This window comes from Hemicordylus capensis, chromosome 4 (assembly GCF_027244095.1).
Source record: "Hemicordylus capensis ecotype Gifberg chromosome 4, rHemCap1.1.pri, whole genome shotgun sequence".
In the NCBI taxonomy this organism is placed as follows: Eukaryota; Metazoa; Chordata; class Lepidosauria; order Squamata; family Cordylidae; genus Hemicordylus; species Hemicordylus capensis.
This window is the reverse complement of record NC_069660.1, coordinates 6,895,910-6,911,452: the sequence shown is the minus strand read 5'-3', so window position 1 is coordinate 6,911,452 and position 15,543 is coordinate 6,895,910. Positions and strand designations below refer to the sequence as shown.

Here is a 15,543-nt window from a genome sequence, read left to right as displayed (position 1 = left end):
GCAAAGAATCCATTGACATACGAAACCTCCCACATCCCCTCCCACATCCCTTCCCCGCCAAAGATGAGATTAACCCTTTACTTTCCAGCTGGGAATAATCCCGCCACCATTGCAACTACCAACATTAGGCTTTCCTTTTATAAATTGATGCACAGCCTGGCTGTTAATTATGGCATAATTGACAGGCTGGGCATCAGCAGGCACAGGTATCTTTGGGCAACTACCAGGTTCCAGCACCCCACACACTGCTGTGCTGACATCTTTCATCAGGCCCTGCTGTTGCTCTCTGTTCTAGTTACACTATCCATGTATGGATGCTGTACACAGACTGCACATTTATTTAACGTGCTTGATAATACCGCCCAAAACTTGAGTTCACATGTGTTGAACATAATGCATTAAGAGGACTATTACGCTTTACATTTTTATGCCCTTTCCTTCAAGAATTGGGATCTGAGCTGTCGGTGACTGACCAGGAGAGGGATCTTGGGGTCATGGTGGACAGCTCGTTGAAAGTGTCGACTCAATGTGCGGCAGCTGTGAAAAAGGCCAATTCCATGCTAGGGATCATTAGGAAGGGGACTGAAAATAAAACTGCTAATATTATAATGCCCTTATACAAAACTATGGTGTGGCCAGGCCACACCTGGAGTACTGCGTAGAATTTTGGTCACCATATCTAAAAAAGGACAGTGCAGAAGAGGGTAACCAAGATGATCAGGGGCCTAGAGCACCTTTCTTGTGAGGCAAGGCTACAACAACACCTGATAGATAGAGGTCTATAAAATGAATCATGCATGGTGTGGAGAAAGTGGATAGAGAGAAATTCTTCTCCCTCTAACATAACATTAGAACCAGGGGTCATCCCATGAAATGGATTGCCAGGAAATTTAGGACCTGCAAATGGAGGTACTTTTTCACACAACTCATAATCAACATGTGGAATTTTCTGCCTCAAGATATGGTGACAGCCAACAACCTGGATGGCTTTAAGAGGGGTCTGGATAACTTCATGGAGGAGAGTTCTATCAACGGCTACTAGTTGAAAGGCTTTAGGCCACCTCCAGCCTCCAAGGCAGGATGCCTCTGAATACCAGTTACAGGAGAGTAACAGCAGGAGAGAGGGCATGCCCTCAATTTCTGCCTGTGGCTTCCAGCGGCATCTGTTGGGCCACTGTGCGAAACAGGATGCTGGACTAGATGGGCCTCCTTGGGCCTGATCCAGCAGGGCTGTTCTTATGTTTTGAAGAAGCTCAGGGCAGCATACACTGTTCTCCCTTCTTAAATCCTCACAACAACCTTGTGAGGTGGGGGAGGCTGAGAGGTGGTGAGTGGCCCAAGGTCACTCAGAGCAGAGATTTGAACCTAGGTCTTCCAGGTCCAACACACTAACCACTATACCACACCAACCAGCTCATCCTTATAAGCAGTAATCCATATAAGCAGCGGGGTTATAGTGAAAGAGCATCATGCAGGGATGGAGCACTGGTACTTCTGGGCTTCTCTGGCTGGTGGGCATAGCCATGTGGGCTGTCATAGAGAGCACCTGCTCTTCTGAATTTGCAACTACATCAGTGATAAGCAGTAACATACTTATGGGCAAAATACAAAGTGCTGGTTATTACCTATCAAGCCCTTAGCAGCTTGGGCTCAGGGTATTTAAGAAAGCTCCTTCTTTGTCATAAACCTTGCCACTTATTATGATCTTCTGGAGAGGCCCGGTTATGGCTGATGCCGGATTGTTTGGTGGCGACTCGAGCGGAGCCTCCTCTGTGGCTGCCCCAGGGCTTTGGAATATGTTCCCTGTTGAAATAAGACTATTTCCTTCTCTGTTTGCTTCTAGACCTGTTTTTGCAGGCTTTTAACTGAAAATTTTAAACTGTTTAATCTCTCTCTATATAATTCTCTAAGACGTACCCGTCGCTAATTCTATGTGTGGCAGCTCTCGCGAGAGTTCGCGAGCGAGCTGCTGGGAGGGGCAGAGGAAAGCGGCGGCAGACAGGCATGCAGGTGGAGCGGAAAAAGGAAATGGCGGTGGCAGGTATATTGTTTTAAATGCTGTGCACCTCCAAGAGATGTACATATCAGGCAGTATAGAAATATAATTAATAACCAAATACAATCCCTGTAAACAGTAATTTCAGTGCTGTTTCGGCTTTAGGAAATACACGCAGCAGAACAATTCTGGATGTTTCAGTATTTCCAGATGCAAACCACCACATTCCTCTCCCCATTCAGCCTGCCAAGACAGCTCTTGAGTCCATTCAACACCACACGTCCTTTAATAGGGGTTTGTTTGCAGGGTGGTACCAGCTCCCTCCTTGGTTATGAGGGGATGAGAAGGAAGCTTTGTCTACTCAGAGGAATCAGTGAAAAGATTTCCCCCAGTACAGCATCCCCAATACGTGATGTTTATCACAGATTGTCCAGGGAGCAGGCGGGGGTGGGGTGGGGGTGGAATGACAAAAGCCAGAGCGCTTGTCAAATGTTATTCTGGTCTTAACCCAGGAGTACAGTTCATGTCACACCCAAAGGAACATAGGAAGCTGCCATATTCTGAGTCAGGCCATAGGTCAATCTCGCTCAGCATTGTCTACCCAGACTGGCAGCGGCTTCTCCAAGGTTACAGGCAGGAATCTCTCTCAGCCCCCTCTTGGAGATGCTGCCAGGGAGGGAAGGGAACTTGGAACCTAGATGCTCTTCCCAGAGTGGGTCCTTCCCCTGAGGGGAATATCTTACAGTGCTCACACATCTAGCCTCCCAACCAGAGCAGACCCTGCTTAGCTAAGGGGACAAGTCATGCTTGCTACCACAAGACCAGCTCTCCACTCAGGATAAGGACTGTTTGCCTGCTTGTTATGGACAGAGGAAGGCTCTGGTGGACTCCAGTGGGATCTTCACCTCTAGGCACTGATTAGAGTAAGAGTTCTCCGACTCGGATCCCCAGATGTTGTTGTTGGACTACGGCTCCCATCATCTCTAGCCTTCAGTTATTGTGGTTGGGGATATTGGACTACAACTCCCATCATCCCCAGCTACAATGGCTGAAGCTAGAGATGATGGGGGTCATAGTCCAACAGCATATGGGAACCCAAATTTGAGAACCTTTGGCCTAGAGCACGGGCTCCCAACCTGTGGCACTCCAGATGTTGATGAACTACAACTCCCATCATCCCCAGCCATAATTGGGCATGCCTGGCTTAGACAGTAGGGTCACAGACTGTCAGAGCTGGAACTTCCAACTTTTGGAAAGGAGCTTTGAGGTCTTCTAAACCAACTCCCTGGTCAGTGCAGAAATCTGCTCCGGCATCCCTGCAGATGCCTGACCAGCCTCTGTTTGAGAACCTCCAGCAAAGCAGAGCTCGCCAGTGCATGAGGCAGGCAGTTCCATTGTCAAACAGCCCTTACCGTGAGGAAACCCCTCCTACTGTCTCGTCTAAATCTGCTTCCTTGTACCTCCGAGCCCTGGGTTGGAGCCCTGCCCTCAAGATCAACAGGGAATAGGTCTGCTCCTCCTCCTAGGAGAGAGGAAAGAGGGGCAGGCGGCGTCCCGTAACACAGAACAGGTGACGGCAATTAACTGGGCTGGGAGACCCCGTTTTGCTTCCGTCTGCAGCCTTGATGCACTGAAGGGATGAGAAACTGGGAAGCAAGGAGAGCAGAAGGGAGAATGGCAGAGGAGGCAGCAGCCCAGCTTCTGCAGGAGGAGAAGCTCCTTTGCTCGCTACCTTTCCTTACACCTTCTGCTTAAGCGGCGCGAACATTCTTCCAGGGAGCCAGACTGACTGCACCAGGGACTTCTCCGCCTCTGACTGGCATACTGATGTGCTTCCAGCCAGACACAGCAGGTCCCCCTCGGGAGGAAGGACAAAGGAGCACACTGGCAAGCGCCATCCCTGGCCTTTTGCGATAAAGGAGCTGCAAAGAAGGGGCTGGTCACGGGTCTGGCTCCAGAAAAGAAACGGCCAGCAAATCAATTAATTGAACGGGTGATGGCAGGCAGCCACTTTGAGATACTCCGGTGGGCGCGTCTGGAGGCCTGCAGTGGCGGCTGCAGCCCCTGCTTTACCTGAAGGTCACATGACAAGGAGCAAGATAAACAGAGAATGGAGGGGCCCCAGGGAGACTCGGGAAAGTTGAGTGGTTATTGATCACTCAGAGAGCTCAGAGGAGGTTGAAGGAATCGGTTGCAGACGGATCCTCTGTTTGCACAGAGCGAGAGTTCAGTCCAGTCCAAATACGTATCACAAGAACATAAGAACAGCCCCACAGGATTAGCCCAAGGCCCATCTAGTCCAGTATCCCGTTACACAGTATCCCAACAGTTGCCTCTGGGGAGCCCACAGGCAAGAGGTATGTGCATGCCCTCTCACCTGCTGTTACTCCCCTACAACACAGGGGAGAGGCATTGAGAGCCATTGAGAGGCATCGTGCCTCTGAGGCTGGAGGTGGCCCACAGCCACCAGACAAGTAGCCAATGATAGACCTGTCCTCCATGAAAGGAGGATCCTAAGAGTGGATCCAGCCTATCTCGAGAGTGGCTGGACTCAGCTTCCATGGAAGTTCATGTTTTAAAGAAGAGTGCCCCTGAGCATGTGCAGAGAACACCCCCCACCCCGATTTGAGCAACAAGAGCCACTTTCCACAAACCCAAGATAAGGGGACTGTCCTCCAGGCTAGACACAGATTTGACATGGCGGCCAGTTTGAGTCATCAAGTTGTTGGAAGATCAAGACAGTCTTTTTGCAGAGACAATTGAGGGAGGGGTGGGTGTTGAGGCGCACCATTTGTTCGACCATTCTGTTTATGAAACTATTTGAATGAATTACTTGCCTCACATTTTTACTATAGTCAGCTGCTGGTCTCTAGAGCAGAACATGGATTATTTCCTTGCTAAAACTGGGTTTATTTCAGCAAGTGCTACAGCAAAACTGCATCAGGAATTCTTAGATGCCAATAGGAGAGTGTTACAGAGATCAGGAATGAAGTGGATCATTAATATTTACTGATTACGCTTTTAGTCCTCTTCTTGAATTAACTGCATTTTCTCTTTGTGTGTCTTTTTTTTATCATGACCTGTAGTTTGCCACATAAAATGTGAATGATTGCAAGATCCGTTTGTTCTAGCAGGAAAAGGCAGGTGTGGCAGGATGGCTCTTTGTCAGCTATTGACCAGTTAATTTATATCCCATCTTGCTTATAAAATCCATGGCAGCTTACGAAGAAAATTAAAGTTACAACACACGCAAAAATTTATCAAACGAAATCAGACACAGATTAACCATAGCATCAAACAAAAAACTAAGGGAAAACAACTGGGAGTTATTGGCACATGGCTTCATGCTGCAGGGTAAATGTTGAGCAAAGCCACTTCAAATTACACTCGGGGCACTGAGAGAAGCAGCCCCTCCCCTCTGCTCTCTTGTTTTGAAACAAGTCCACATGGCATGCTCCGTGTTTTCCTTCTAGCCAATGGGGTGGGGGGAAGAGAGAGAGCTTACTAAAGAGCAATATCTGCATTTCTAAAGAGAGTATCCCTTTTATCATGCTAATTATCCTATGTCAGTGCCTCTCCCTATTTGCTCCAGCTTTTTCAGAAAAAGTAGCTTAAAACCAGCATTTTGAAAACCCGGAATTACACCGAGATAAGCTAGAATTCTCAAGACAAAGCCCAATTTGTGCGTGGAGTGGCTCCAAGGATCTCGAAGGGACTTCAGGGTAAGTTTGGCTGGTGTGTGGATGCACACACTCCCTTCTGAAGGAGATTCGGAGTAAGAGCCCTGTCTGCAAAGCCTCCAGCTGAAACAAAGTCTTAACAAGCTAGTGAAATACCAGCCAAAATGGAGCCAGAGGATTTCCTGTGGCAAAGAGTTTCACAGGGCAGAAGCAACCCCCAAGGCTGGGAGGCCCTCTTTTGCAGAGACCTCAACCATACCACTGAAAGAAAGTGGACAGGCAAGTTATCATGGCGCATGGAAGATTTTTGTGACAGGAGGCAGCCCTTCAAATATCCTGGCCACAAGTTGTTTAAAGGACTCAAATGGTCAAAATCAGTATCATGAGTAGTTGATACTATAGGCATTATTCACTAGAGAGTCATCAGGAGAGGCTAAGCGTTGCTCTCTTTTTTAAAGTCGCCATGTGATGTCAGGCTCCACCCCCCGCATCAACAGGCTCCACCTTTGAGCTCCCAGGCTCCACCCACAAGCTGTCCTTATCTGTGTCCCAGGATGCCTGGCGATCCAGTTTCTAGGGGAACTGAGCTAGTATGATCAGCTATGCTATATTGCCATTGGCAGTGGTGTGGTAGCAGCCAGTGATAGCTCCAGCACTGGTGCCACCGGAGGTGAGGGCCATGCAGACCATGCAAGGACCTCAGGGCCACGCTCCTGGATGCAGTGTTGGGGGCAGAGCCAGCACTAGTACCCTCGTGACCCCCTCCACCCTTCCCCATCACCTCAGGGACCCATGTTAAACTCCAGGCTGGGCAGCTGGCTAACCTGCAGTTTAAAACCCATCTCTGCAACAACAGGAAAGGGTAGTGGTGTGTGTGTGTATGCCTCCCTCGCAACCTCCTCCTCTTCTCTCCTCATCTGGTTTCTCAAGACCAGGTGAGGAGAGCTGGTCTTGTGGTAGCAAGCAGGACTTGTCCCCTTAGCTAAGCCGGGTCTACCCTGGTTGCATTTGAATGGGAGACTTGATGTGTGAGCACTGGAAGAGATTCCCCTCAGGGGATGGAGCCGCTTTGGGAAGAGCAGAAGGTTCCAAGTTCCCTCCCTGGCAGCATCTCCAAGAGAGGGCTGAGAGAGATTCCTGCCTGCAACCTTGGAGAAGCCACTGCCAGTCTGTGAAGACAATACTGAGCTAGATGGACCAAGCGTATGACTCAGTATATGGCAGCTTCCTATGTTTTTCATCGCTGCGGGGATGCATTTTAAACTCTAGGCTTGGCAGCAAGGCAAGAAAGGAGCTCCCTTCTCACCACCCTCCTAGGCAAACCTGAAGTCTGAAATCCAGCCCTGCAGCAACGGGGGAGGCGTAGAGAAAGTGTGAAAGGGAGCTGGTGCTGTGGCCCCCACCACAGGAATAACAGGGATTCCCAGATGTTGTTGACTACAACTCCTATAATCCCCAGGCATAGGACACTGCAGCAGGGCATGCTGGGAGTTGTAGTCGACAGCATCGGGGAATCCCTGCTACAGGGAATAGCTATAGCCACCCCGCCCCATTATTGCAGGGATGGGTTTTAGACCTCTGGTTCACCATCGAGGGGTGAAGGAGCTCCCTTCTTACCATCTTTGCTGCCAAATCTGAAGTTTAAGGCAACACCCAGTTTGGGGGCCGCTTGGGGGTGTTGCCTGAGGCCATCGTCTCATTAATGAGCCACCCTTATTAGAAGCACAAAGGCCACACTTCTGCTGTTAAAATTTGAACTGGATTCTCACAGAGCTGCAAAGGGAGGGGAGGACCCATGAGGGAGCCCTGCTCTCTGCCCTGGAAAGAAGCCCTGCCCCACTTATTTCTAAGCGCACAGGGGCAGGCTGCCATTCCTCAATGAGGAGAGAAGGGCACTCTGTACATGGCCAGAGCTCAACTAGGGTATCATATCCGCGTCTGTACAAGAGGAGACATGTCCAAAAGGAGGGCGGATCTGCGAGACCAACAGTGGGGCTATTCTCGCGATCAGCAAAAATCGGGCTAGGAGAGCCTAGTCTGACTTTTGCTGATGGTGTAAACCACCGGGCTCGCAGGCAAGCCCGGTGGCCTACAAGCGGCTAGCCCGCTTTAGTAGCCCTCCCCAAAGCCCGGGTTTGTGGAGCGAGCTTCCCGATCGTGAGTAGCCACGGTACAGCTCCGCACTGCAGCTACTCACAAGTAGACCCCCCAGAGGGGAGGTGAAAAGCCGCCTCCGGCTCTGGGGGTCTCCCCAGTATGCCCTGTGGCTTGCGCAGGGCATACTGGAGCTTCTGGGGGCCACGTGGCCCCCAAGCTCCCCAGCCCCCACCGGCTCCGTCATAGAGCTGGCAATCATGTGGGCGGCTAAAGGAGCCCAGCCCAGGTTTCTGCTGTGCGGCTCCCGGCAGAAAGCCCACTTAATCCCCACCCCACCCCTTAAATGAGGTCAGCGGAGTGAGCGCTCTGCTAACCCCGTTTCTCCAGTCAGGTGGCAACTCACGAGGAGACCCCCAACCAGGAGGCTACAACAAGCCTCCTGGTGTTGGGGGGCTCCACAGAATGCCCCACGCACTTGTGCAAGCTCCCCGATCACCTGCAGGGTCAAGCCTGCTCTCCCTGCAGAACTCTCTTCTCAGAGTCTTCTCTCCACGACTGCTCGTGTGGAGAGCCTTAATATTAACATCTCAGTTGCTAGTTCCAGAGTAATGATGCTGGCCCATTCTCTATACACAGAGAATGACAAACCCTTGAAATCTTCTGTATATTTTAGTATTTTTTTAGTTCCTCTGTTCCACTGCTGCTTCCTCCTTTGTTGTTTTCACTTTTTTAAAAAAACCACAATTCCATGTTATTGTTATTCAAAATCTGTAAAATTATTATCTAAGGGATAAAAGAAAATTATGCTGGTATTCTCCAGGAGTTCAAACCACTCACCAGAGTCTAATACAAGAAGACTAACTCAGAGATTTAATGGAGGCTCACTGGCTTGAGAGTGAATGCAGATCTGTGGAATGTAGATGAGGCTCTCTCTACATTCGCTGTCTTTTGGTTTAGAATGGCTTTTCTTGGTCGGCTCACTTTGTATGGAGAATCCAGATGCTGTTGTTGGCAGTCGATGCTATTATAGGAGTACTGCACAGAAATTATTGGGATTCCCGCCTCCCAGGCCTGATTGGTGGGATTTCTTTTTCCTGCGCTACTCCCACTCCAACTACCCAATGCAATTGCAGCTTCAGGCTGCCCAGTGCAGACTAGTGAAGATATTGAAGTTTTTCAGGGCTACTGTGTTAATTAAAAGGTTCCTCCTTACAACATTTGTCTCTGCAATTGCTTCCTGGTCAGTAGGGGCACGACAGTACTGAATTGCCCCTTAATTTATTATTTTATTTTTATTCATTTATTTGATTTGTATACCGCCCTTCCAAAATGGCTCAGGGCAGTTTACAATTAAAACAAACCACTAAAACAGTAAAGAGCTAAAACAAATTAAAAACAATATAACAATTAACAATTTAAAAGCATTTTAAAACAATTAAACAATTGCAGTGATTAAAATCCCAAAATCGGGTTTTTAATTTTAAAATAAACCAGATATTCAAACCCCCAAAATTTAGGAATTTAATCAGTCAGTTCCTGTTCTAAGGGGGTGGATTTTAAATTACTGGTTTTCTCTCATTTTCTTCTTTACTCACAATCATGAAACACTACTATTTTGTAATAAAGAGGAAAGCAGTAATATAATACCACCCCTAGGGACAGGGAAATGTCTAATAAGGGGCAATTCAATAATGCCGTGTCTCCGTTCAACAGGAAACAGTTACAGAGGCAGCTGCCATAAGGAGAAAGCTCCTAATTAATGTTGTGGGGGACCCTGTTGAAGAGACCTGTATTCTGAGTAAACATTGTAGAAGGATCTGGGGGTGGGCATTACTGGACAGTATAGCACTATTTTAAGTACCATGTGGAACCACTGGTCAACATCCTCACTAATGCTTTATCCATGCAGGGAAAGGAAGCCCTGCTACATCAGTAGCATCTCCACTTCAGGTGCTCGTGCACAACCCAGAAACACACCCTTGAAGGTTGTACAGCCATTAGGGACATGTTTGCAGCTTGCTCATTTGCAGCTTGCTCATAGCACTTCTGGGAGAAGGAGGGATCAGCAAAAATCCTGCCCTGTGTGTGAGCTCCCATACTTCCCAAAGTGTGGATGATACCACTGAGGCTGGGCATTCTTTCCCTGCATAAACACAGCCTTAGTTAGGATATGGGCCCCTGTTTTAATTCTGCTTCCAGGCAATCATGGAACAGCTATGCCTCCCCAGAGCTAAAGGCCTAGTGTAGAAGCAAGCTATGTGAATCTCTGAGTCTAGAAAGACAGCAGGATAGACTAGAAAGACAGCTTTATGGGATGTAGTACTTAAAGGAAATGGATGATTTTCAGATTCAGATCTGTGTGGGCTTAAGGTCAAATAGTTTTAAATAGTTTAGACCCCTAGGTGTCATTTCGGCTCGAGTAGGCATGTATTTTTCCATAGAAACTCAAGGGACCGCAATCCCATCCATAGAACATGTTTTTAAAATTTAGGGATTTCAGTTCTCTTGGATACCATTTAGGCCAAGGGGTCTCAAACCTGGGACCCCAGATGATAAACTAAAGCAGCAGTGGTCTTGTCTTGGTCCCCAAGTCTATATGTTGCTCTGGATTACCTCTCTGCAGCCCTGATTAAACTCTTTAGCAGAATTTTCCAAGGGGGACAATATTCCAACCTTATTATGATTCTCTGCATGGGCAATGTAATCCCTAATCTAATTCGGACAAGAACTTCAATTAGTCACAGAAGGTGAGGGGAGGAAGGTATATTGTATCTGTACTGTACCTGACTCCCCCACAGTCCCCGCCACCAAGACAACTATGGGCCACAGAGAGTTAAACTTCAAGTTACCCCTCTCCCATAGCTAGTTTTACAGAGAGAAGATAACCCAGTTGGGGATCTTCCATTCCAAGCTAGTAAGTCCCAGAGAGAGTTGCCATATTTGGAAGAGGCTATATTCAATGTGTGCAGCTATCTCTCCTGGTTATTTATATAAGGCGAAGGAGAGAGAATTCCTGGAGGTCTGCTTGACTTCGGCATGTCTGGGCTGTTCCCTGCACACCATACTGAAGACTGTGCAGGCAACTTATTTCGAAGCAATTAGGAAGTCGGGAGAAGGAACTGCAGGGGGAGGATTTAGAAAGAAATCTTACTGAGCTCTGGAAGAGAGAGCAGAAAAACAGGAACCCGCCAATTCCCCATGACCATTGCCTGCTCTCGCCCCACTGAAAATCTGGGAAATAGTTGTGCAAGAGCACATCTGAACAGAACATCTACCTGCAGGCAGGGGAGAGAGCAAAAGGGTGCACGGAAATACAGAGAGAAGACCCACTCACAACTAAGAGTCTGATGGCACTCGAAAAGACTAACACAACTCTTGCAGCCTAAACTACAGCAGTTCATGAAAACTTCTGCTATCATAGAAAGTCAGAGTGGGAAGGGAGCTTGGAGGTCTTCTAATCCAATCCCACTACAGCAGGGGTCTGCATCAGGGGGTCCTTGAAGGGCTCTCACCCATGGGCCTGCTTCTCCATACCTCAGCCACACTATTTATTTCCGATCTGAGGACTGCTGGCTTGAAATGTATTCAGCCACGTGTCCACTGCAGAAGGGAAGGGGGGCTGATTAAGACCCTCCTCCTTCACTCCTGCTTGGCTGGCTACGTGCTGAAGTTCAGTGGATCTCTCCCATCAGCCTGACTGGAGGCGTCAGAGAGTTAGCAGTGGAAATTAATACAACCACCCAGGGCTGTAACTAGAGGAGAGGGGGCCCGTGTTCACCCCCTCTCTGGCAGCCCCCAAGAGTTAGGGAGATAATGAAGAAAATAGGGAGGGGTGGAGCTGGAGGGCCCTCAGGAGCTGGGGGCCCGGGTTCTTTGAACCCTTTTGCTCAATTATATCCATGGTGGACACCCAGATTCCATTAGTTTCAGACTCAGAGCCAGCTCTGGTCAAACAAGTTTTGCATATTTCTGAAATGATGGAAATGCCTCCCTCCTGGAATGAGTGTGGTGGGCTTCACTTGTGAACACAAACACCCCACCCCGCCACACAGACACATGGATTACGTATCAGTTTGATATGCAGTTGGTCTTACTGATTGTTCTTCTGCTTAGCTATAGTACGATGAAGTGTTTGTAATGGATGATTATCCAATTTCTGGATTTTTATGCCTCACTTGCCGTATTATGATTCGTTCACTGCGTTTTCCTGCAAGTTGAGATATCACAGTTGCAACCAGACCCCTGAATAAAAAAAAGACAAGACAGAGTTGCCTGGATTAAAACTCAGGCGACAAATGTATTAATCAAATTTTTTAATTTATCTTGGCGATGTCAGTGAGTTTGGAGTGCAGCTCACAGTTCAGCGGCAAGAGCCCAGCAATTACTGCCTCCCGCTTTTGCGGCAAGCAACCCTAGTCCAAGAGCAGCAGCAAGAGTCCGTCTGCGGCTGGCTCTTCCAGCCACACCGTGAGCTGCGCTCAGGGAGGGCTGCCTACAAACCGGCCCCACCTCAGCGCCAGAGCTCTGAGTGGGAGAGAGAAGCAGACCACCAGAACATACCCTGCACTCAGTGATGCCGCAATCCCTCCTGAAACAAGGACAGGGAGGCCCTGCACAGCTTCCAGGGCAACAGGTCAGGACCATGAACAGGCAAGTGCAGAAGCTGGGTATTGCAACAGAAAGGGACGTTGCCTCTCTCAGCCAGTTGCTGGGTTTTCGTAGCCTGCTGCTGCTAAGCAAGGCAGCATGGCCACACGCCTTCCAAAAGCAAGCCTGGGTTTTCTAACGAGTTTCCTTGAAAGCCACCTCTACATAGGAAGATAAGAACAGCTGTGCTGGATCAGGCCCAAGGCCCATCTAGTCCAGTATCCTGTTTCACACATTTGCCCATCAGATGCTGCTGGAAGCCTACAGGCAGGACTTGAGGGCTAACCCTTTCTCCTGCTGTTACTCCCCTGCAACTGGTACTCACAACCACCCCGCCTTTGAGGCTGGAAGTGGCCTATAGCCCTCCAACTAGTAGCTGTTGATATACCTCTCCTCCATGAAGTTATCCAAACCCCTCTTCAAGCCATCCAGGTTGTTGGCTGTGGCCACATCTTGAGGCAGAGAATTCCACAAGTTGATTATGCCTTGTGTGAAAAAGTACTTCCGTTTGCTGGTCCGAAATTTCCTGGCAATCCATTTCATGGGATGACCCCTGGTTCTAGTGTTATGTGAGAGGGAGAAGAATTTCTCTCTCTCCACTTTCTCCACACCATGCATGATTTTATAGACCTCTATCATGTCTCCCCGCAGTCGTCTTTTCTCTAAACTAAAATGCCCCATGTGTTGTAGCCTTGCCTCATAAGGAAGGTGCTCTAGGCCCCTGATCATCTTGGTTGCCCTCTTCTGCACCTTTTCCAGTTCTACAAGGTCCTTTTTTAAATGTGGTGACCAGAATTGTACGCAGTACTCCAGGTGTGGCTGGACAACCAGGTGTGGCTTCACCACAGAATTGTATAAGGGCATTATAATATTAGCAGTTTTATTTTCATTCCTCTTCCTAATGATCCCTAGCATGGAACTGGCCTTTTTCACAGCGCTTCTGTCCAATCTTGACTGGTGGGTACCCCTACTTGCTTCTCTTTTCTCTTACATCGACTCCACGGCTAACGTTCCCTGTGATTGGGGGGTAGCTATTATTATACCCATTTATAAAAAGGGCAACAGGGATGACCCCAAAAATTACCGCCCAATTAGCCTTTTGAACGTGATTAGTAAGATCTATGCTAAACACCTATTTTGTAAACTGGAGGATTGGATTGAGTCAAATAACGTTCTGGCTCCGGAGCAGGCTGGCTTTCGGCCGGGCCGGTCCACTTTGGAGCATGCCCTTATTTTGCAATTCTTATCTGAAAAATATTCTAGTAAGCCAGCTTCCAGACTTTACGTCGCTTTTATTGACCTTAAATCCTCATTTGATCTCATATCCCGTGAAAGGCTCTGGCGCAAATTGTGGGACCTCACAATCGACAGAAGGTTGCTATTATTGATTTCCTCCTTGTATGAAGGTGCCTTTTTGAAAGTTCAATGTAATGCACTGGGGTCCCTTTCGAATGCGATACCCACATACAGGGGCGTGAGGCAGGGCTGCATTTTAGCTCCCTTATTATTTAATCTATATATTAATTCGGTGGTCTCTTTTGTATCTATACCTTCCACGCATCCTCCCAAAATAGCAAATAAACATGTATCTATTCTTTTATATGCAGATGATATGGCAATCATGTCCCAAACCCCAATTGGTTTGAGACGTGCTTTGGGTCTCCTCTCAAAATTTTGCTCCCAAGAGTCCATTGAGATTAATTATGGAAAAACCAAAGTTCTAGTCTTTGCCAAACGACCTAGGCAATATTGTTGGTCCATCAATCGCCACAGGATTGCACAGGTCAACTCCTTCAAATATCTAGGAGTGGTTTTTCAGTCATCAGGTTCACGCAATGCCCACCTCAAATCCACATTGCTGACGGCACAGTCAACCACGAACCTTATTACCTCTTTTCATTTCTCGAGGGGGGCTTCTTACATCCCCGCTGCAGTTAAACTGTTTGTATCTAAAGTCCACTCCCAAGTGCTGTACGGAGCCCAAATAGGACCTGTCAGCAACTTTATGGCTTTAGAAACCCTGCAGTCTAAATTTCTGAGATCTATATTGTTAGTCCCCCGATGCGTGCCCAATGCTGCGCTTAGACGAGAGGTGGGTATGATTAGATTGGAAACTTGCTATTGGAGAACTATCATATTATTTTGGTTAAAATTTGTCTTCTCTTGCGTAGGACTGGCCCCCCTTATTAAGACTGATTGTTTCCGATTTAAGTGGCAGACCCAAATTGCTGACAAATTGGCTCACTATGGTTTCTCTCAGGATGAGATTATAAAATTGGGATACGATCGTGCCAGGATTGAGATTAAACAACGTATCATGGACATGGAACTGCAGGAAGAAGTCGCTTCTCTGCCTAAGAATATCTTTCTAGGGGATCAAATCTTCAACACTAAATCAGCTAGCTATCTAAGTCTAGTTACCATCCCCAAATTTAGACGTGCTCTGACGCTTGCCCGTCTTAATGCGCTTCCATCTGCCGTCATGGAGGGAAGATTTAAAGGTACCCCTTTTTCTGCTCGACTTTGCCCTTGCGGGTCTGGTCAAGTGGAGACAATTGCGCATGCCATACTCTATTGTAACTTTTATAGGGACACCCGCTTAAGATTAGTGTCCCCTTTGTTGCAACATTTTCCCAGGCACTTGGATGACTTCTGTTTGAAGTACTTATTGTCCAGTTCTGATGACAACTTAATCATCAAAATGGCAAGGTATTGTCATATCATTTGCACCATCCGCTCAGGTTTTCAGTAATGTTCTGTTCTTTTCTTTTCTTCCTCTGTGATTCCTGTTTCATGATTGCAATGGAGGGTGCTCTGCTTAATAAGGTTTTCAGTCAGACCTATTTGGAGTTCACCATAACTGTTCTAATTTTAACTTGGTACTATTGTGTTATAATCTGTCCATTTTATTATGCTGAGTCTCTTTTCTTATATGTAAGCATGTAAGTATGTATGTTTTAGCTATGCACTGGTCCATGACCGTAATAAAGGACTGACTGACTGACTGACTGACAGCTGTCGCACATTGAGTTGACACTTTCAATGAGCTGTCCACCACGACTCCAAGATCCCTCTCTTGGTCAGTCACCGACAGCTCAGATCCCATCAGCATATACTTGAAGT

The 15,543-nt window shown here is 47.8% G+C and overlaps 1 pseudogene; it reads right to left on the bottom strand.

Annotated features, from left to right (window-relative positions):
- LOC128322288 (serine incorporator 5-like) overlaps positions 1-15,543 on the bottom strand; it is a 196,914-nt pseudogene that overhangs the window by 5,488 nt on the left and 175,883 nt on the right.